Raw genomic sequence first — 21,588 nt, 5'->3', positions numbered from 1 at the left:
AGATGCAGGGTACATCAAGTTGATTGTGGAGATTTAATCCACTGCTCCTGAGGCTGCTGGGAGAAATTTCCGTTTCTCTTTTTTGTTTGCACAGCTCCAGGGCTTCAGCTTTGCATTTGGACCCACCTCTGTGTGTAGGTCGCCTGATGGCATCTGTTCTTAGTTCAGACAAGACAGGATTAAAGGAGCAGCTGTTTCGGGGGTTCTGGCTCACTCAGGCCAGGGGGAGGGTGGGGTATGAATGCAGGGCGAGCCTGCAGCAGCAGAGGCTGCCATACATTGCAACAGCCTGAGGCACACCATGTGTTCCCCCAGGGAAGTTGTCCCTGGATAACAGGACCCTGGCAGTGGTGGGCTGCACAGGCTCCCGGGAGGTGAGGTGTGGAGAGTTACCTGGGCTTGCACACAGGCTTCTTGGTGTCGGCAGCAGCAGCCTTAGCATCTCATGCCCATCTCCGATGTCCACGCTGATAGCCGTGGCTCACTCCTGTCTCTGGAGCTCCTTTAAGCAGCGCTCTTAATCCCCTCTCCTTGCACACCAGGAAACAAAGAAGGAAGAAAGTCTCTTGCCTCTTAGGTAGGTCCAGACTTTTTCCCGGACTCCCTCCAGGCTAGCTGTGGTGCGCTAACCCCTTCAGGCTGTGTTCACGCCGCCAACCCCAGTCTTCTCCCTGGGATCCGACCAAAACCCGAGCCTCAGCTCCCAGCCCCTGCCTGTCCCGGCGGGTGAGCAGACAAGCCTCTCGCGCTGGTGAGTGCTGGTCGGCACTATTCCTCTGTGTGGGAATCTCTTCACTTTGCCCTTTGCAACCTTATTGCTGTGCTCTTCTCTGTGGCTCTGAAGCTCCTCCCCTCCGCCACCCGCAGTCTCCACCCCCGAAGGGGCTTCCTCGTGTGTGGAAACCTTTCCTCCTTCACAGCTCCCTCCCAGTTGTGCAGGTCACTTTCCTATTCTTTTGTCTCTGTTTTTTCTTTTTTCTTTTGCCCTACCCAGGTATGTGGGGAGTTTCTTGCCTTTTGGGAGGTCTGAGGTCTTCTGCCAGCATTCAGTAGGTGTTCTGTAGGAGCTGTTCCACATGTAGATGTATTTCTGGTGTATCTGTGGGGAGGAAGGTGATCTCTGCATCTTACTCTTCTGCCATCTTGAAGCTCCTCCCAAGGTGATATCTTAATGTGGTATTTCCCTGATGATTAGAGATGTTGAGCATCTTTTCTTGTGTTGTTGTTTTTTTTTTTTTTTGACCATTTGTCTTCTTTGGAAAACTGCCTATTCCAGCTCTCTGCTCATTTTTTAGTCAGATTGATTGTTTTCTTGATATTGACATATGTGTTTTTTACATATTTTGGCTATTTACCCCTTATCAGCCATATTGTTTACAAGTATTTTCTCCCATTCAGTAGGTTATCTTTTGTTTTATTGATGGTGTCCTTTGCTCTGCAAAAGCTTTTAAGTTTGATTAGGTTCTATTTATTTATTTTTTTGCTTTTCTTGCCCTTTTCTGAGGAGACAAATCCAAAAAAATGTTACTGTATGGAGGTTGTTTACAAAACTAAAAATAGAACTACCATATGACACAGCAATCCCACTCCTGAACATATCCCAGAGAAAATCATAATTCAGAAAGATACATGTACCCCAATGTTCATTGCAGCACTATTTACAATAGCCAAGACATGGAAGCAACCTAAATGTCCATCAACAGAGGAATGGATAAAGAATATGTGGTACATATATATAATGGAATATTACTCAGTCATAAGAAGGGATGAAATTGTGCCATTTTCAGAGATGTGGATGGATCTAGAGTCTGTCATACAGAGTGAAGTAAGTCAGAAAGAGAAAAACAAGTATCGTATTTTAATGTATACATGTGGAATCTAGAAAAATGGTACAGATGAACCTATTTGCAGAGCAGAAATAGAGACACAGATGTAAAAAACAAATGTATGGGCACCAAGGGGGGAAAGGGGAGGTGGGATGAATTGGGAGATTGGGATTGACATATATATGCTACTATGTATAAAATATATAACTAATGTGAATCTACTGTATAGCACAGGGAATTCTACTCAATGCTCTGTGGTAACCTAAATGGGAAGGAACTCCACAAAGGAGGGGAGATATATATATATATATATATATATATATATATATATATATATATATATATATATATATATATATATATATATATATATATATATATATATGGAGAGAGAGAGAGAGAGAGAGAGAGATGATTCACTTTGCTGTACAGCAGAAACTAACACAACATTGTAAAGCAACTATACTCCAATAGAAAGCAAACAAACAAAAATATTACTAAGACCAATGTCAAAGAGTTAGGAGCTTTATGGTTCAGGTCTTACATTTAAGTCTTTAATCTATTTTCTTTTTTTTTTTTTTTGTATATGGTGTGAGAAAATGTTCTGGTTTTATTATCCTACAAGTAGTTGTCCAGTTTTCCTGATACCATTTGTTGAAAAGACTGTCTTTTCTCCATTGCACATTCTTGCTTTCTTTGGCATAGATTAATACCATATGTGCCTGAGTTTATTTCTAGGTTGTATGCTGTTCCATTGGTCTATGAGTCTGTTTTTGTGCCAGTACCAGACTGTTTTGATGACTGTGGCATTTTATCAATAGTATAATCTGAAGTCAGGGAGCATGATACTTCTAACACTTATCTTCTTTCTTAAGATTGCTTTGAATATTTGAGGTCTTTTGCAGTTTCATATAAATTTTAGGATTATATGTTCTTATTCTGTGAAAAATGCCATGGCTAATTTGATAGGGAATGCATTGAGTCTGTAAATTGCTTTAGATGGTATGGGCATTTTAACAATATTAATTCTTCCAATCTATGAACATAGAATATCTTTCTAGTTATTTGTATTGTCTTCAATTTCTTTCATCAGTGTCTTATAGCTTTTAGAGTATAGGTCATTCACCTCTTTGGTTAAAATTATTCCTAGGTCCTATGTCCTTTTTATCCTATTGTAAATGGAATTGATACCTTGATTTCTCTTTCTGATAGTTCATTATTAGTATATAGAAATGCAACTGATTTCTGTATATTTATTTTGTAACCTAAACTTTCTGAATTAATTTATTACTTCTAATATTTTTTTAGTGGAGTCTTTAGAGTCTTCTATATATAGAATCCTGTCATCTGCACTAGTGACAGTTTTAATTCTTCCCTTTCAATTTAGATTATTTTTATTTATTTTTCGTGTTTGATTGCTGAGCTAGGACTGTCAATACTATGTTGAATAAAAGTGGTGAGAGTGTACACTCTTGTCTTGTTCCAGATCTTAGAGGAAAAAGCTTTCATTTTTCATCACAGTGTGTGTTTGTCATAAATGGCCTTTATTATGTTGAGTTATGTTTCCTCTATACTAACTTTGTTGAGAGTTTTTATCATGAATGGATGTTGAATTTTGTCAAATGCTTTTCCTGCATCTATTGAGATGTTCATGTAATTTTTCTCCTTCGTTTTGGTAATTTGTACATCATGTTTATTGCTTTGCAGATATTGAACCATCTTTCCTTCACTGGAATAAATTCCACTTGATCATGATGCATGATCTTTTTATATATTGTTGAATTTGGTTTGCTTATATTTTGTTAGGGATTGTGGTAACTGTGTTCATCAGGGATATTAGCCTGCAATTTTTTTTTTTTTTTTGTAGTTTCTTTGTCTGGCTTTAGTACCAGGGTAATGTTGGTTTCATAGAATGAGTTTGGAAGCATTCCCCCATTTGATTTTTTGGAATAGTTTGAGAAAGTTAGGTGTTATGTCTTCTTTAAATGTTTGGTGGAATTCCCCTATACAGCTGACTGGTCCTGGACCTTTGTTTGTTCAAAATTTGAGGATTACTGATTCAGTTTCATAACTAGTAATCAGTCTGTTCGGGTGTTCTATTTTTTCCTGATTAAGTCTTGGAAGATTGTGTCTTTCTAGGAATTTATCCATTTCTTCTATATTGTCTAATTTGTTGGTGTATAACTTCTTCATAGTACTGTCTTATGCTTGTTTGTATTTCTGTTATATCTCTTGTAACTTCTCTTTCATTTCTAATTTCACTTTTTGAGTGCCTCTCTCTTTTTATCTTGATGAATCTGGTTAAAAGACTATCAATTTTACCTTTAAAAACCAGCTCTTTGTTTCATGGATATTTTCCATTGTTTTATTGGTCTCTATTTTATTTATTTCTGCTCTGATATTTACTGTTTCCTTCCTTCTGCTAACTTTGGGCATTGTCAGTTTTTCTTTTTCCAGTTTTATTAAGATATAAATGACATACAACACTGTATAAGTTTAAGGTGTAGAGCATAATGATTTGACTTACATACATCGTGAAATATTTATCACAATAAGTTTAGTCAACATCCATCTTCTCATATAGATACAAAAAAAGAAATATAAAAGAAACTTTCATTGTGATGAGAACTCTTAGGATTTACTCTCTTAACAACTTAAATATGTAACATGCAGCAGTGCCAATTATATTAATCATGTTGTACATGACATCCTTAGTACTTACTTATCTTATAACTGGGAGTTTGTACCTTTTGACTGCCTTCTGCTAAGTCCCCCATCTCCCACCCACCACTTTTGGTAACCACAAATCCTACCTCTTTTTCTATGAGTTTGTTTGTTTGTTGTTTGTTTCATTGTTTTTGAAGTATAATTGACATTACAACACTATGTTAAGTCCTGCTTTACAACATAGTGATTCAGTATCTCTATACATTTCAAAATAATCACCACAATATGTCTAGTTATGATATGTCACCACACAAACATATTACATAGTTATTGGCGATATTCCCCATAGTGTGCATTTCTTAGCCATGACTCATTAATTTCACAACTGGAAGTTTGTACCTGTTAATCTGTCTCACATATTTCTTTCCTCCCCCCACTCCCTTCCACTCTGGCAACCACCTATTTGTTCTCTGTATCTGTAACTTTGTTTCTATTATGTTATGTGTGTTCATTTGTTTTGTTTCTTAGATTCCACATATAAGTGAAATCATACATTTTTGTCTTTCTGTCTGACTTATTTTACTTAGCATAAAACCCTCTAGGTCCATTCATGTTGTTGCAAACAAGATTTCATTGTTTTTTATGACTGAGTAATATTCCATTCTTTTTCTAATCCCTTTAGTTGGAAAGTTAAGTTGTTCAACTGAGATTTTTCTTGCTTCTTGAGGTAAGCTTGTATTGCTATGAACTTCCTTCTCAGAACCATTTTTCCATGTACCATAGATTTTGGAAAGTTGTGTTTCTATTTTTACTTGTCTCAAGGTATTATTACCTGTTTTCATCTTGATTTCTTCATTGACTCATTATTTTTTTAGTAGAATGTTGTTTAGTCTCTACATTTTTGTGGTTTTTTATTTTCCTGTAATTGATTTCTAGTTTCTTATAATTGTGGTCAGAAAAGATACTTGATATGATTTTAATCTTAAATTTATTGAAACTTTTTGTGGCCTAGTGTGTGATCTATCCTGGAGAATGTTCACTGTACAGTTGAAAAGAATGTGTATTCCACTTTTTTTGGATAGAATGTTTCTGTCGATATCCATTATGTTCATCCGCTCTAATGTGTCATTTAAGACCATTGCTTCCTATTGATTTTTTCTCTGGATTATCTAACCATTGAAGTAAGTGGGGTATTAAAGTACCCTACTATTATAGTATTAGTGTAAATTTTTCCATTTATGTTTGTTCATATTTTCTTTATATATTTAGGTGATCCTGTATTAGGTGTATATATGTTTATTAATGTTATATCTCCTTCTTGTATTGACCCCTTTATCACTATATAATATCTTCCTTTGTCTTTTATTGTAGACTTTGTTTTAAAGTCTATTTTGTTTGATATGAGTATTGTTATCCCAGCTTTCTTTTTGTTTCCATTTGCATGAAATATCTTTTCCCATGCTTTAACTTTCAGTCTGTGTTTATTTTTAGCTCTGAAGTGAGTCTCTTGCAGGCAGCATATAGATGGGTCTTTTTGTTTTATCCCTTTGCTACCCTATGTCTTTTGATTGGAGCACTTAGTCCATTTACATTTAAAGAGATTTTGGAAAGGTATGTACTTTTTGCCATTTTGTTCCTTGTTTTCTAATTGTTTTTGTAGTTCTCTATTTCTTTCTACTTCATTTAGTCTTTTCCCTTGTGGTTTGATGATTTTCTTTAACATTATGTTTTGGTTTTTTTCTCTTTGTTTTTTTTTCTGTCCATCCATTGTAGCTTTTGTTTTGTGGTTACCATGAAGTTTATTGATATCAACCTATATATATCTGTTTGTTTAAAACTAATAGTCATTTAAGTTCAAACACATTCTTAAAACTCTACATTTTTTACTGTCCTTCCCCCACATTTTATATTTTGCTGTCTTATTTTATATATTTATGTATATCCCTTAACTCTTTACTGTAGTTATAGTTGATTTTTATCTTTTTTATCTTTTAAACTTTGTACTAGCTTAAATTGTTGATGCACTGCCTTTACTGTGTATTTAAACAGTGAGAATTTTTTCTTTTATATATTTTCTTATTTCCTTTTATAGTCTTTTTATTTTTTAAAGATGACACTATAACATTTCTTGTAATGCCAGTTTAATGGTGATAATCTCTTAGTTTTTGCTTGTCTGGGAAACTCTTTATCTCTCCTTCTATTCTGAATAATAATCTTGCAGGGTAAAATATCTTTGGTTGTAGGTTTTTTTTTCCTTTCAGCACTTTAAAGATACCATGCCACTCCCTCTGGCTTGCAAAGTTTCTGCTGAAAAGTCAGCTGATAGCCTTTTGGAGGTTCCTTTGGATGTGAGTCTTTGTTTTTCTCGGGACCTTTTAAACTTTCTCTTTATCTAACTTTTGTCATTTTAATTATGATACGTCTTGGTGTGAGTCTCTTTGGGTTTATCTTGTTTGGAACTGTCTGTGCTTCCTGGAATTGGATATGTTTCCTTCACAAAGTTTTCAACAATCATTTCTTCAAATATATTTTCTGCCCCTTGCTATCTCTCTTCTCTTTATGAGACCCCTATGAGGTGAAAGTTAGCACACTTGACATTGTCTCAGAGGTCCTTTAAATCATTCTTATTTTATTTTTCTTTTTACTATTCTGATTAGGTGATTTACACTATTCTATCTTCCAGGTCTCTTATGCATTCTTCTGTGTCATCTAATCTGCTGTTAAATTCATCTAGTATATTTTTCATTTCAGTTATTGTGTTATTCAGTTCTGATTTGTTCTATTTATATTTTCTAGTTCTCTGTTGAAGCTCTAATTGTGTTCCTTTATTGTGTTCCTTTAGTTCAGTGAGAATTTTTATGATCATTATTCTAAATTCTTTATCAGGTAAATTTCTTATTTCTGTTTCATTAGGGTTTTTTCTGGAGTTTTATCTCTCTCTCTCTTTTTTTGTCATTTGGAATATATTCCTCTGTCTTTTCCTTTTGTGTGACTTTCTCTGATGTCTCTATGAAAGTAGGTGAAACAGTAACCTATCTCAGTTCAGAAGATGTGTTTTTCTGTGAGAGCATCCCTATGCAGTTTGTATGTGCCCAGTGGCTTTGGTTGGAAAGCTGTATCTGAAGCAAGCATGGGTCATATCTTCTCCTTGGGTGCACTGGTGACCACTGTCTTGGCAGGGGGTAGGGCTGGAGTTGGAGGGGCTAGGTCCAAAGCTGGTGTTACCTGGGGCTTCTCCCCTGGTGCAATGGAAGTCATTCCCTTGGTGAGGGTGGGATTAGAGCTGGAGGAGCTGGAGTTGTAGTCCAGAGTGATGTTTGGTAGTAGGAATGAGCTGCAACCTCTCGCTGGCTCAGTGGTAGTTGCCACCATGTCCGGGGGTGGGTCCAAGAACTGAGGGGCTAGAGCCACAGTCTGGCTTCTCCCTGATGTGATGGCAGTCACTGACTTGGCTGGAGCAGGACCAGAGCTGGAGGGTCTGAAACAGGAGCCTGGTGTAAGCCTTGGTTTCTCTCTATTGCAAAGGCAGTTGCTACCTTGGCAAGGAGTAAGGCTAGACCTGGAGAGGCTGGAGCCAGAGCCTCGGGCAGGCTGGGAGCCATGCTGGAGCAGTCTTGGCAGGACAGCCAGAGCCCCAGGCAGTTTTCAATCTTCTACTTCTGCCCTGGGACTGGGAGCAAGCAAGTCTATGCATGTGCTCTTCAAGAGCAGAGTCTCAGCTTCCTACAGTCCTCTAGTAAGTCCCACTGATTTTCAAACCAGCCAAGGGGGCTCATCTTCCCAGAACTGAATCCCAGGACTGGGGTGCCCAATGTGAGTTTTAAACCCCTTGCTCCCCAGAGAGGATTCCTGAGCCTGTGATATTCCCTTTCTCTTCTGGGTCTCCCATCAAGGGTGTGGGGACTAACTAAATTGTTTCTCCTCCCCTCCTACCAGACTCCTCTGGTTCTTTCTTTAGATCTTTGATTGTAGAAGATTAATTCTGCTAGTCTTCAGGTCATTCTCAGAGTTGCTCTATATATAGTTGTGGTTTTGATGTGTTTATGGGGAGAGGTGAGCTCATGGTATTCCTACTCTGCTATCTTGATACCCTCTTGCCTAACTATAACGCATCTAACAGGTAATTTTTCTTCCTTCAACAATTTTTTAATACACTTTGTGCAAGGTTAAATGGAACCCCTGTAATGCTACCTGTCATTGTATTTTATTCTTTTCTACTCACAGTCAGTATAATGAGTGATAATATCACTGTTACAAAGATAATTTTGAATCTAGTCTAGTGCATAAGAAAGTAAATTTTTCCAGAAGTACAAATTTATTTTTACACCTACACACAAGGTGTTGTATTGTGGTTGAGAACCAAAGAATTAAATGATCTCTTAAAATCTTACAGAACTTATGAAATTTAATATTACATAATAATTTGGATCCAATATATGACCACTGTGAACCCTCCTGTAATACCTGATTGCCCTTGTATTCACTGAAGATAAAAACTGTGTGTATTGCTTTAAAATGATAATAGTTTCTAGCTCCAGAGGCCTTATTGTTGCTCCAGCTAATTTGAATTTGACTTTAATCATTAGATCTTAGACTTCTAGTGTTATTAAGGATTGTGCAGGGCCACTGTGACCTTGGGAAACATCTTCTACATCATGGTTTCTGTACTCTAAGAGCCTACAGTTTTAACCAGTGCACCCCAGAGAAGACAAATAAGGCAAGAGCACATATATACTTATGACTAAATAAGACAAGCAAAGTCATTATCCACATCAAAAATTTCCCAAAATTTTGATTGCAAGAAGTTGTAAATAACCAAAGTTTTGAATATAATAGACAGGCAATACAAATAAAATTTCATTTCATAAATAGATTTCATGTAAGTCACTGGGGGAACTTTGAGTTTAAGTTCATCAAGGTTAAGAGATCAGATGGTTTTTAGCTAAAATGTCTAAAAACAATTTCAAGGAAAGCTTTTTCATTTCATTTATCAGTGGCTCCACTCTTCTTTATGGAAGTAAGATCTGGTACTTAAAAAAATTTTTTTTTACTTCACCTATCCCAAAAACCATATTGCCTAAGGAAGTTGGAAAAAAGAAAAAGGAGACAATATGGAAGGATTTGTGGAAAATTCTTTTTCAGAACAACTGCTGTTATGTGTGAGGAATTTGCCATTCACTGTGAAGAAGAGGATCCAGCTGTTAGGACTGAATGTTATCCAAAGAAATGAAGACTGTACTCCCAAGAACAAACAGATTTACCTGAAAGGATTATAACAGAGTGGAGGAAGAGCATAAAAAATTATTAGTTGGGCAAACGGCTAAAAGAACACTAACACATCTTTCTAAAGTTATATATGCTCTGAACATGATAGTAAAGCTTGTAATGAAGCTGATAATTATAAGTTGCTTAAAGATTGTCATTCTTACAAGATTTCCTTTTATTACAAGACAAATTTTTGTGACTCTGAGAATGACAATAAAATAATGACCTCAGAATTTCAAAGTTCTTCCATGAAACACTTCGACACACCCTCCATGGGCTAAATTTCTCCATAATAAAACCAATGGGAAAAGCGTTGGTGGGAATGAGAGCTTCCCAGACTTTAATCTGTTTTTGATTTTTTTAACAACTCATTTTTGAGAAAACCCCACATTATTTTAGAATGGATATAAAATGGAACAGATTATATTTCCATTATTATAGAAATAGTCTAATAATAATCTGCTTCATTACACTGCTTTCTATTGAGAAGACAATATAATTTTTATCCTTCTTTCAACAAAGAAATACTGTTTAGAAGGCTAGACAACAACTCAAAGAACATTACATCACACATGATTTACTACTGAAAATCATTGGAATAGCCTGGTTTCTGGTATTCATTAAAATATTACTTCTACTTAGAAATCAGTTGATTATTGGTTTGCTTGTTTTTCTATGAATTTTGATATTTAATTCATTTCTACAATATTTTGTTTTCTTCCGCTTTAAGATATTTAAGTTGGTAGATACAGCCATATTTTTAAAAGCAATGCTTATTGAGATTTTAAAATTAGAAATTATTGCATGCACATTTTAGAAACTCTGGAAAACAAAAAAAAATAAAAGTATGAAAGTTTTAAAAATAAATAGAATCCTATCTTCCACTACAAAGAGATACATACTGTGATTAATTTTATGTGTCAACTTGTCCAGGCTATGGTGTCCAGTTGTTTGGTTAAGCACTATTCTAGATGTTGCTGTGAAGCAATTTTACATTTAAAATAATTGGCTTTAATAAAGGGCATTTTCCTCCATAATGTGGATGTGCCTCCTCTAAGCAGTTGAAGGCCTTAAGAGCAAAAACTAAGGATTCCAAGAGCAATTCTACCTCAAGATTTTTTTTTTTTAACATCTTTATTGGAGTATAATTGCTTTACAATGGTGTATTAGTTTCTGATTTATAACCAAGTGAATCAGTTATACATATACATATATCCCCATATCTCTTCCCTCTTGAGTCTTCCTCCCTCGCACCCTCCCTATCTCACCCATCTAGGTGGTCACAGAGCACCGAGCTGATCTCCCTGTGCTATGTGGCTGCTTCCCACTAGCTACCTATTTTACATTTGGTAGTGTATATATGTCCATGCCACTCTCTCACTTTATCCCAGCATACCCTTCCCCCTCCCCATATTCTCTAGCCCATTCTCTAGTAGGTCTGTGTCTTTATTCCCATTTTGCCCTTAGGTTCTTCATGACCTTTTTTTTTTTTTTTTCTTAGATTCCATATATGTGTTAGCATATGGTATTTGTTTTTCTCTTTCTGACTTACTTCACTCTGTATGACAGACTCTAGGTCCCTCCACCTCACTACAAATAACTCAATTTTGTTTATTTTATGGCTGAGTAATATTCCATTGTATATATGTGCCACATCTTCTTTATCCATTCATCTGTGGATGGACACTTAGGTTGCTTCCATGTCCTGGCTATTGTAAATAGAGCTGCAATGAACATTGTGGTTCATGACTCTTCTTGAATTACGGTTTTCTCAGGGTATATGCCGAGTAGTGGGATTGCTGGGTTGTATGGTAGTTCTATTTTTAGTTTTTTAAGGAACCTCCATACTGTTCTCCATAGTGGCTGTATCAATTTACATTCCCACCAAGAGGTTTCCCTTTTCTCCACACCCTCTCCAGCATTTATTGTTTGTAGATTTTTTGATGATGGCCATTCTGACTGGTGTGAGATGATATCTCATTGTAGTTTTGATTTGCATTGCTCTAACGGTTAATGATGTTGAGAATTCTTTCATGTGTTTGCTGGCAATCTGTATATCTTCTTTGCAGAAATGTCTGTTTAGGTCTTCTGCCCATTTTTGGATTGTGTTGTTTCTTTTTTTGATATTGAATTGCATGAGCTGCTTGTAAATTTTGGAGATTAATCCTTTGTCAGTTGCTTCATTTGCAAATATTTTCTCCCATTCTGAAGGTTGTCTTTTTGTCTTGTTTATGGTTTTCTTTGCTGTGCAAAAGCTTTTAAGTTTCATTAGGTCCCATTTGTTTATTTTTGTTTTTATTTCCATTTCTCTAGGAGCTGGGTCAAAAAGGATCGTGCTGTGATTTATGTCATAGAGTGTTCTGCCTATGTTTTCCTCTAAGAGTTTAATAGTGTCTGGCCATATATTTATGGCTTTAATCCATTTTGAGTTTATTTTTGTGTATAGTGTTAGGGAGTGTTCTAATTTCATACTTTTACATGTACTTGTCTAGTTTTCCCAGCACCACTTATTGAAGAGGCTGTCTTTTCTCCACTGTATATTCTTACTCCTTTATCAAAAATAAGGTGACCATATATACATGGGTTTATCTCTGGGTTTTCTGTTCTGTTCCATTGATCTATATTTCTGTTTTTGTGCCAGTACCATACTGTCTTGATTACTGTAGCTTTGTAGTATAGTCTGAAGTCAGGGAGCCTGATTCCTCCAGCTCCGTTTTTCTTTCTCAGGATTGCTTTGGCTATTCGGAGTCCTTTGTATTTCCATACAAATTGTGAGATTTTTTGTTCTAGTTCTGTGAAAAATGTCAGCGGTAATTTGACAGGGATTGCCTTGAATCTGTAGATTGCTTGGGTACTATACTCATTTTCACAAAGTTGATTCTTCCAAGCCAAAAATATGGTATATCTCTCAATCTGTTTGTATCATCTTTAATTTCTTTCATCAATGTCTTATAATTTTCTGCATACAGGTCTTTTGTCTCCTTAGGTAGGTGTATTCCTAAATATTTTATTCTTTTTGTTGCAATGGTAAATTGGAGTGTTTTCTTAATTTCACTTTCAGATTTTTCATCATTAGTGTATAGGAATGCAAGGGATGTCTGTGCATTAATTTTGTATCCTGCTAATTCACCAAATTCATTGATTAGCTCTAGTAGATTTCTGGTAGTATCTTTAGGATTCTCTATGTATAGTATCATGACATCTGCAAACAGTGACAGCTTTACTTCTTCTTTTCTGATTTGGATTCCTTTTATTTCTTTTTCTTCTCTGATTGCTATGGCCAAAACTTCCAAACTTATGTTGAATAATAGTGGTGAGAGTGGGCAACCTTGTCTTGTTCATGATCTTAGTGGAAATGGTTTCAGTTTTCACCATTGAGGATGATGTTGTCTGTGGGTTTGTCGTATATGGCCTTTATTATGTTGAGGAAAGTTCACTCTATGCCTGTTTTCTGAAGGGTTTTTATCATACACAGGTGTTGAATTTTGTCAAAATCTTTCTCTGCATCTATTGAGATGATCATATGGTTTTTCTCCTTCAGTTTGTTAATATGGTGTACCAAATTGATTGATTTGCATATATTGAAGAATCCTTGCATTCCTGGGATAAACCTCACTTGATCATGGTGTATGATCCTTTCAATGTGCTGTTGGATTCTGTTTGTCAGTATTTTGTTGAGGATTTTTGCCTCTATGTTCATCAGTGATATTGGCCTGTAGTTTTCTTTCTTTGTGACATCTTTGTCTGGTTTTGGTATCAAGGTGATGGTGGCCTCGTACAATGGGTTTGGGAGTGTTCTTCCCTCTGCTATATTTTAGAAGAATTTGAGAAAGATAGGTGTTAGTTCTTCTCTAAATGTTTGATAGAATTTGCCTGTGAAGCCCTCTGGTCCTGGGCTTTTGTTTGTTGGAAGATTTTTAATCACAGTTTCAATTTCAGTGCTTGTGATTGGTCTGTTCACATTTTCTATTTCTTCCTGGTTCAGTCTCAGAAGGTTGTGCATTTTGAAGAATTTGCCCATTTCTTCCAGGTTGTCCATTTTATTGGCATAGAGTTGCTTGTAGTAATCTCTCATGATCCTTTGTATTTTTGCAGTGTCAGTTGTCATTTCTCCTTTTTCATTTCTAATTCTATTGATGTGAGTCCTCTCCCTTTTTTTCTTGATGAGTCTGGCTAATGGTTGATCAATTTCTTTATCTTCTCAAAGAGCCAGCTTTTAGTTTTTTAATCTTTGCTATCATTTCCTTCATTTATTTTTGATTTATTTCTGATCTGATCTTTATGATTTCTTTCCTTCTGCTAATTTTGGTTGGTTTTTTTTTTGTTTGTTTTTCTTTCTCTAATTGCTTTAGGTGTAAGGTTAGGTTGTTTATTTGAGATGTTTCTTGTTTCTTAAGGTAAGATTGTATTTCTATAAACTTCGTTCTTAGCACTGCTTTCGCTGCATCCCATAGGTTTTGGGTCGTCGTGTTTTCATTTTCATTTGTTTCTAGGTATTTTTTAATTTTCTCTTTGATTTCTTCAGTGACCTGTTGGTTATTAAGTAGTGTATTGTTTAGCTTCCTTGTGTTTGTATTTTTTACAGATTTTTCCTGTAATTGATATTTAGTCTCATAGCATTGTGGTTGGAAAAGATACTTGATATGATTTCAATTTTCTTAAATTTACCAAGGCTTGATTTGTGACCCAAGATATGATCTATCCTTGAGAATGTTCCATGAGCACTTGAGAAGAATGTGTATTCTGTTGTTTTTGGGTGGAATGTCCTATAAATGTCAATTAAGTCTCTCTTGTTTAATGTATCATTTAAAGCTTTTGTTTCCTTATTTAATTTCAATTTGGATGATCTGTCCATTGGTGAAAGTAGGGTGTTAAAGTCCCCTCCTATGATTGTGTTACTGTCAATTTCCCCTTTTACGGCTGTTAGTATTTGCCTTATGTATTGAGGTGCTCCTTTGTTGGGTGTATAAATATTTACAATTGTTATATCTTCTTCTTGGATTGATCCGTTGATCATTATGTAGTGTCCTTGTTTGTCTCTTGTAATAGTCTTTGTTTTAAAGTCTATTTTGTTTGATATGAGAATTGCTACTCCAGCTTTCTCTTGATTTCCATTTGCATGGAATAACTTTTTCCATCCCCTCACTTTCAGTCTGTATGTGTCCCTAGGTCTGAAGTGGGTCTCTTGTAGACAGCATATATATGGGTCTTGTTTTTGCATCCATTCAGCCTGTGTATGTCTTTTGGTGGGAGCATTTAATCCATTTACATTGAAGGTAATTATTGATATTTATGCTCCTATTAACATTTTGTTATTTGTTTTGGGTTTGTTATTGTAGGTCTTTTCCTTCTCTTGCTTTTCCTGCCTAGAGAAGTTCCTTTAGCATTTGTTGTAAAGCTGGTTTGGTGGTGCTGAATTCTCTTAGCTTTTGCTTGTCTGTAAAGGTTTTAATTTCTCCATCAAATCTGAATGAGATCCTTGCTTGGTAGAGTAATCCTGGTTGTAGGTTTTTCCCCTTCATCACTTTAAATATGTCTGGTCACTCCCTTCTGGCTTGGAGAGTTTCTGCTGTAAGATCACCTGTTAACCTGAAGGGGATTCCCTTGTATGCTATTTGTTGTTTTTCCCTTGCTGCTTTTGATATTTTTTCTTTGTATTTTATTTTTGATAGTTTGATTAATATGTGTCTTGGCGTGTTTCTCCTTGGATTTATCCTGTATGGGACTCTCTATGCTTCATGGACTTGATTAACTATTTCCTTTCCAATATTAGGGACGTTTTCAACTATAATCACTTCAAGTATTTTCTCAGTCTCTTTCTTTTTCTCTTCTTCTTCTGGGACCCCTATACTTTGAATGTTGGTGCGTTTAATGTTGTCCCAGAGGTCTCTCAGACTGTTCTCAATTTTCTTCATTATTTTTTCTTTATTCTTCTCTGCAGTTTTTATTTCCACTATTTTATCTTCCAGGTCACTTATCTGTTCTTCTGCCTCAGTTATTCTGCTCTTGATCCCTTCTAGAGAATTTTAAATTTCATTTATTGTGTTGTTCATCAGTTTGTTTGTTGTTTAGTTCTTCTAGGTCCTTGTTAAACGTTTCTTGTATTTTCTCCATTGTATTTCCAAGAATTTGAATCATCTTTACTATTATTATTGTGAATTCTTTTTCAGGTAGACTGCCTATTTCCTCTTCATTTGTTAGGTCTCTGGGGTTTTTATCTTGTTCCTTCATCTGCTGTGTATTTCTCTGTCTTCTCATTTTCCTTAACTTACTGTGTTTCAGGTCTCCATTTTGCAGCCTGCAGGTTTGTAGCTCCTGTTGTTTTTGGTGTCTGCCTCCAGTGGCTAATGTTGGTTCAGCGGGTTGTGGAGGCTTCCTGGTGGAGGGGACTAGTGCCTGTGTTCTGGTGGAAGAGGCTGGAGATATCTTTCTGGTGGGCAGCTCGACGTCAGGTTGTGTGTTTTGGGGTGTCTGTGGCCTTATTATGATTTTAGGTAACCTTTCTGTTAATGGGTGGGGCTGCCTCCAGATTGTAACATAGAAATCCTGTCTAATTTTTCAGACTGCAAGCTTGACCTCTGGATTTCAGACTCAAGACTGTAACATTATCTTTTGCCTGTCCTGTTGATTTTGGACCTGTCAGTAACCACAATTACATGAACCAATTCCTCAGAATAAATCATATATATGTATGTCACTGCCCCGGTTATTTATTTTCTGTGGAAAGAAGTGTATCCTGAAGTAAGAATAAATACAGATAATACAGATTCATTAGCACTGGAAAAGGGCTTTGTTGGTTGGTCATTTACCTAGAAGTAAAAGACAGGGGAAAAGAGATCTGTGAATGTATCTATGTGGGTGAGAACCAAATACAAGTGTCTTAGTATCATATTTTAATGCCCACCAGAGTGCATCCATCATTAAGGGACATTAAACCACCAAGTAGGCAAAATGACTCAGCCAACCAAACTCAACTTATCTCTGCTATCAACCACCCCAGTGCTATCCTAATGCACTTATATAACCATGATGACCATGATGAAGGTTATGGGATCGATAAAACAGGGTCCCACTCATAAGGCCAAAATAATGCCTACAGCTGCTCAACATATAATGTGCTAGTCACAGAGACAAAAGTTGAAACCCAAATACAGTACCATCACTTGAAGCAAGTACCAGATTACTGGTGGCAAGTTGACTTACACTGGATGCATTCTATCCTGGAAAGAGCAGGGATCAACCTTAGTCCATGTATTGTATGCCTTTCCTGCCTCTAGGGCCTCAGCTAGCCCCAATATCCAAAATTTTAAAGTATTGGAGCCACCTCCACAGCATTTCACAAAATATCACCTTTAACCAAGAGACAAACTGCAACAACAAAAATTGAACTGAACAAAGTTAAAAAGTCAAGAAATACTTTTTTCAAGGATATTGCAACAGAGGAGAGAGGCCAAAGCTTGGTCTGAATTCTATCCTGATGAAACAAAACACAAGAGTGTTTCTAAGTGCTGGAGTGAGCTAGTGGAAAAGTACTGGAGGGCATTAGAGGGGCGGGGCATTAGATTGATTAATGGGATGTATTGAACACATTGAGTTATTCCTGAATTTGCAAACGATTTTCTCTGTGATTAGTCATCTGTTTTTGTTAACTGGCACTCATAGAAGTTAGGATTCTATCTTCCCACAGTCTTGGATATAGGGTTCCTGTATTCCTTAATGACTACACTTAAAGAACTGGCTCCAGGTCTTTGAGAAAGACTTTTGTGTGTTTTAAAACTGGCAGGAGACTTTTAAAACATTTACATGACAAAGGGACAGAGAAAGAATTTATAATTCCAAGTTTTCTAAAGTAAATGCTTTAAGAAAAGAGGGGTCAGGGTCTGGAGCCTATCTAAAATTTAGTCAAGCTGGGAGGAATATTAAGGCTCTCTTCAACACCAATTTATGGCAAAAGAGATTAAGCAGTGGACAGTTGAACAAGGTATCCACTGATTCTATCAAATAAACTGACAGTATGATAGATCAATGGAATAACCTTTTGACAACACCTTAAAGTATAGACTTAAAGATAAGATACTGCAAGAATAGGGAAATATCCTCTAGGATGTCATGTATACCCTAAATCAATAAACATTATATGGTGCTGCATCCCAAATAGGTAGAGTATATAGGCTCAGGAACCAAGGTTTAGAAGTAGGAGCAACCCAGCTTACCATCAGTCCCAGAATTTGTCCCTGCAAATTTAATTCTATGGATCCAGAAATTATGTTTCTCAGGAAATGCAACTACAATGGAGCAGAGCATTACACATTCAGTGTTAAGCTATAACTGCTGCTCTGTCACTTCAGGATTGTCCTGTGAGGAGACCAGGAGGCTCATACTGGCTTCCAGAGCCAATTGTGTGCCTTCCTTCTCAACATGTAATTTAGCATTAGTAGCTTGAAATTAGGCAAGGTGAAAATTGCAAATACTACAAATCTAAGCTTCACAGTCCTACCCCCAAAGTTGGCTCTTAAACATTTACCAGCATACCACTGACAGCAGGCAAGGAAAGGAGTCTCCATCCTAGCAGGAGTAATTGGCCTTAATTATAAGGAAGAGGTAGATATTTCATTGGAAAAAGCAGTGGTAACTCTTTGAACTCAAAGGATCTTGACCTAGACTGAGGGCCACTACACATATCCTGATCACTTCCATGTGTCAGAGAACTAGTTATTACTCCCACACATTACTAAGAAAAGACTTTGGACACATTCATCACAAAGACTTTTAACTGTTTGGCCCTAGAAAGTAGAAAGGGTTTTTTCTCTTCCTATTTTCCAAAAAACACACCCATTTTCTCCACAGCAGGAAGGGACAGTGGGAAGGGTCACTTCCTTCAGGGGAATGTGCTCTCACTCACAGAATGTGCTCTTTTCTTTCTTTTTTCCTTTTTTTTTTTTGGCATAGACAAAGCAATTCTAATAGTTTTCAATATATTTTCTGAAATCTTGTGTCAGTCTGTATAAAAAAAAACTATGTGGGGGAAAAATAATTCAACATCTAAATATTCAGGAGTGTATATTCTCTAATTATTTAAGGCATAGAAGATAAACACACTTCTGTTACACTCTGTATCTCACTCCAGAGTATCTCCACTTGAAGTTGTTGTTCTTAAATTAGGTGAGTAATTTTATTACATTTTTGTAGCTATCTTGATAATTTTTCTAAAACAAAGGATGTCTGTTTTAAAAGTAATTGACTTCTTGATCTTCAGACTCAAAATGACCATAATTACCAGTTCACTTGCATTAAAAAACGTTCCTCTTTATGAACAATCCACTGCACACACACTTTTTCCTCTCTAAAATGCATTTTTTTAATGTGAAGACATCTTGGAGCATATTATAATACTTGCTTTTAACACACTATTTCTTTTATTTCCCCCAGAAACTATTATTATATTGACAAATGGCAAATGATGATATGCCAGAATGGGATACATGAGATTTGTATCAATTTGCTTATCAGATGTATTCTTACATATAGTTTGTCGATCAAATTGCACATTATATGCAGAAAAGTAGTAGAAAACCAAGAAATCTCTATGCATGTTCAGTGGGTGCCCATTATGTACTGAATTGTCCATATGGACTGAACACAAAATACATATTTTGAAGCCCTAATCTGTGATGTGACTGTATTTGGAGATAAGGTTATATCTCTCTGTAGAGAGATATAAGGTTAAATAAGGTCATAAGGGTGAGGCTGTAAACCAACCTGACTGGTGTCCTTAAAAAAAGAGGAAGAGACATGAGGGTTGCATGTACAGAGAGGAAAAGCCATGTGAGCACATAACAAGAAGGTGGCCACCTGCAAGCCAAGGAGAGAGGCCTCAGGAGAAAGCAAAACTGCCAGCACCTTGATCTTGGACTTCCAGCCTCCAGAACTGTGAGTAAACAAGTTTCTGTAGCTTAAGCCACCCAGTCTGTGATATTTTGTTATGACATAGTTCCTGACAAAGTGGACTTGATTCCAATTATATCAAGAAGGCTTGAAGGGGAGCTGACCTTTAGTTTTTGGTTTAGAATGAAAGGTGAAGAGGCACATTCTGAGCAGAGAGTTTTGTACATGGAGTGTTACAGGTGAAGGCTTCCAAGGCACATATGTGTACCCAGATGACAGCCCACTTTAGTGCAATGTGTAACTTTGTCTTGAAAGGCTAAGTGACTTAAGTGACTGTGACAGCAGCTTTAACATACTGGGTATGTGGGGAGAGGCTTCTAGTTCAGTGCAGTCCTTCAACACACCAGAAGCTACATAGTGGAGAGAAACCCTTAAGAAGGGCAGGGTCTCAATCTTGAAGAACTTTAAAGTCTACTTTCCATAGACCCCCTTCACATGTGCGGAGGGTGATAAGGATTTCCCAAACAGCTCAGGCCTTCTCAAGCATAAGGTCACTTGTGGCGAGGGAGGGGGAGCCACACAGGAATACCAAGTGGGAGGAAGCCTTTCACACTGGACAAAAACATTATAAATGCAATGACTAATGGAGAGCCTTCAATCACCATAGATACTTGTTCAGCACCAGAGAATACATACTAGATAAAATCCTTATAAATAAGGTGAATGGAAAAAATTACTTAGCCATAAATCCATATACCATAAATCATACACTGGAGAGTTCACACTGGAGAAAAACCTGAGTGCAGCAGTTGCAGGAATTTCTTTAACCTGTGTTTCAACTGCAGCCAACAGTATGTGTGACAGAAACCATCTCAGCTAGACCAGCTGGTAGGTCCTCACAGTGTACATTAGTAATGTCAATATACTTAAAGAATTCAGACCTCTGCCCGCTCCCTTTTCAATTTCTGGAGGGAATCTTGAGCAATCTGAGTCCATTGGGGGTTCTAGTCTCTCCACCACTCTTTTACTAATAGATTCGATCTATCTATTTTAATCTCCTCCTATTCATCCCACTGGTGAGGGAGGGATTCCCACTCTAGGGCTAGGGGGATGATTGAACATATGACACTCAACACTGGACCGATGTGATTGATAGAATTACATATATTCACAGTGCAAGGGAGAAGGATATTGCAGGCCACACAGGACCACACAGGGTTTGCATTTGGTAACAGAGTGGACAGACAGGGACTGTGAGAGACAGGCTTTGTAGTATCAAGAGGATGAGGTGACTTCTTGTTCCCATGGAAGGATGGGGTTAAGCTGTTGGAATAATTCTGCAGGTCAACAGGGAACTGAAACTTGTTACTCAGGGATAGGCAGGTACTATGCATAGTCTCCTTGGTAACAAGGGTTGTTTGGGTAGGAAATGGGGGCAGAGTGGGGAGGGGAATTTGTCATTAGGTCACTCAAGGCCCTCTTGGTTTCATCAAATGTCAAGGCAACACATAATATTGGGCCTTGATTTTAGGTCTTACCCCACACCATCTTTAACCAAGAAGGCCTGAACTTGGTTCTGCTTGCAACTTGCAGGGAAGGTTCACCTTCTTCATGGACATTGTTGGTCTCAGATGATGCTCATTATGGATTTTTTTGGTTCAAACATCACTCAACTGGAGAATAATCCGCTTCACATTGCTCTGGTTTCTATGACCATAAAAGACTTACTTTAACAAATAAAAAAATAGACTTTATTTTTTAGAACAGTTTTAGGTTTACATGAAATTGAGTGGAATTTACAGAGAGTTCCCATATACCAGGGGTCCCCAGCCCCCCGGGCTGAAGACCGATACCTTGTCCACTGTCTGTTAGGGACCGGGCTGCACAGCAGGAGGTGAGTGGTGGGCAAGCGAGTGAAGCTTCATCTATTGCTCCACTTCACTCC

The sequence above is a fragment of the Balaenoptera borealis genome (assembly GCF_965194805.1).
Source record: "Balaenoptera borealis genome assembly, chromosome: 17".
NCBI lineage: Eukaryota > Metazoa > Chordata > Mammalia > Artiodactyla > Balaenopteridae > Balaenoptera > Balaenoptera borealis.
Note: the sequence above shows the minus strand (reverse complement) of the source record.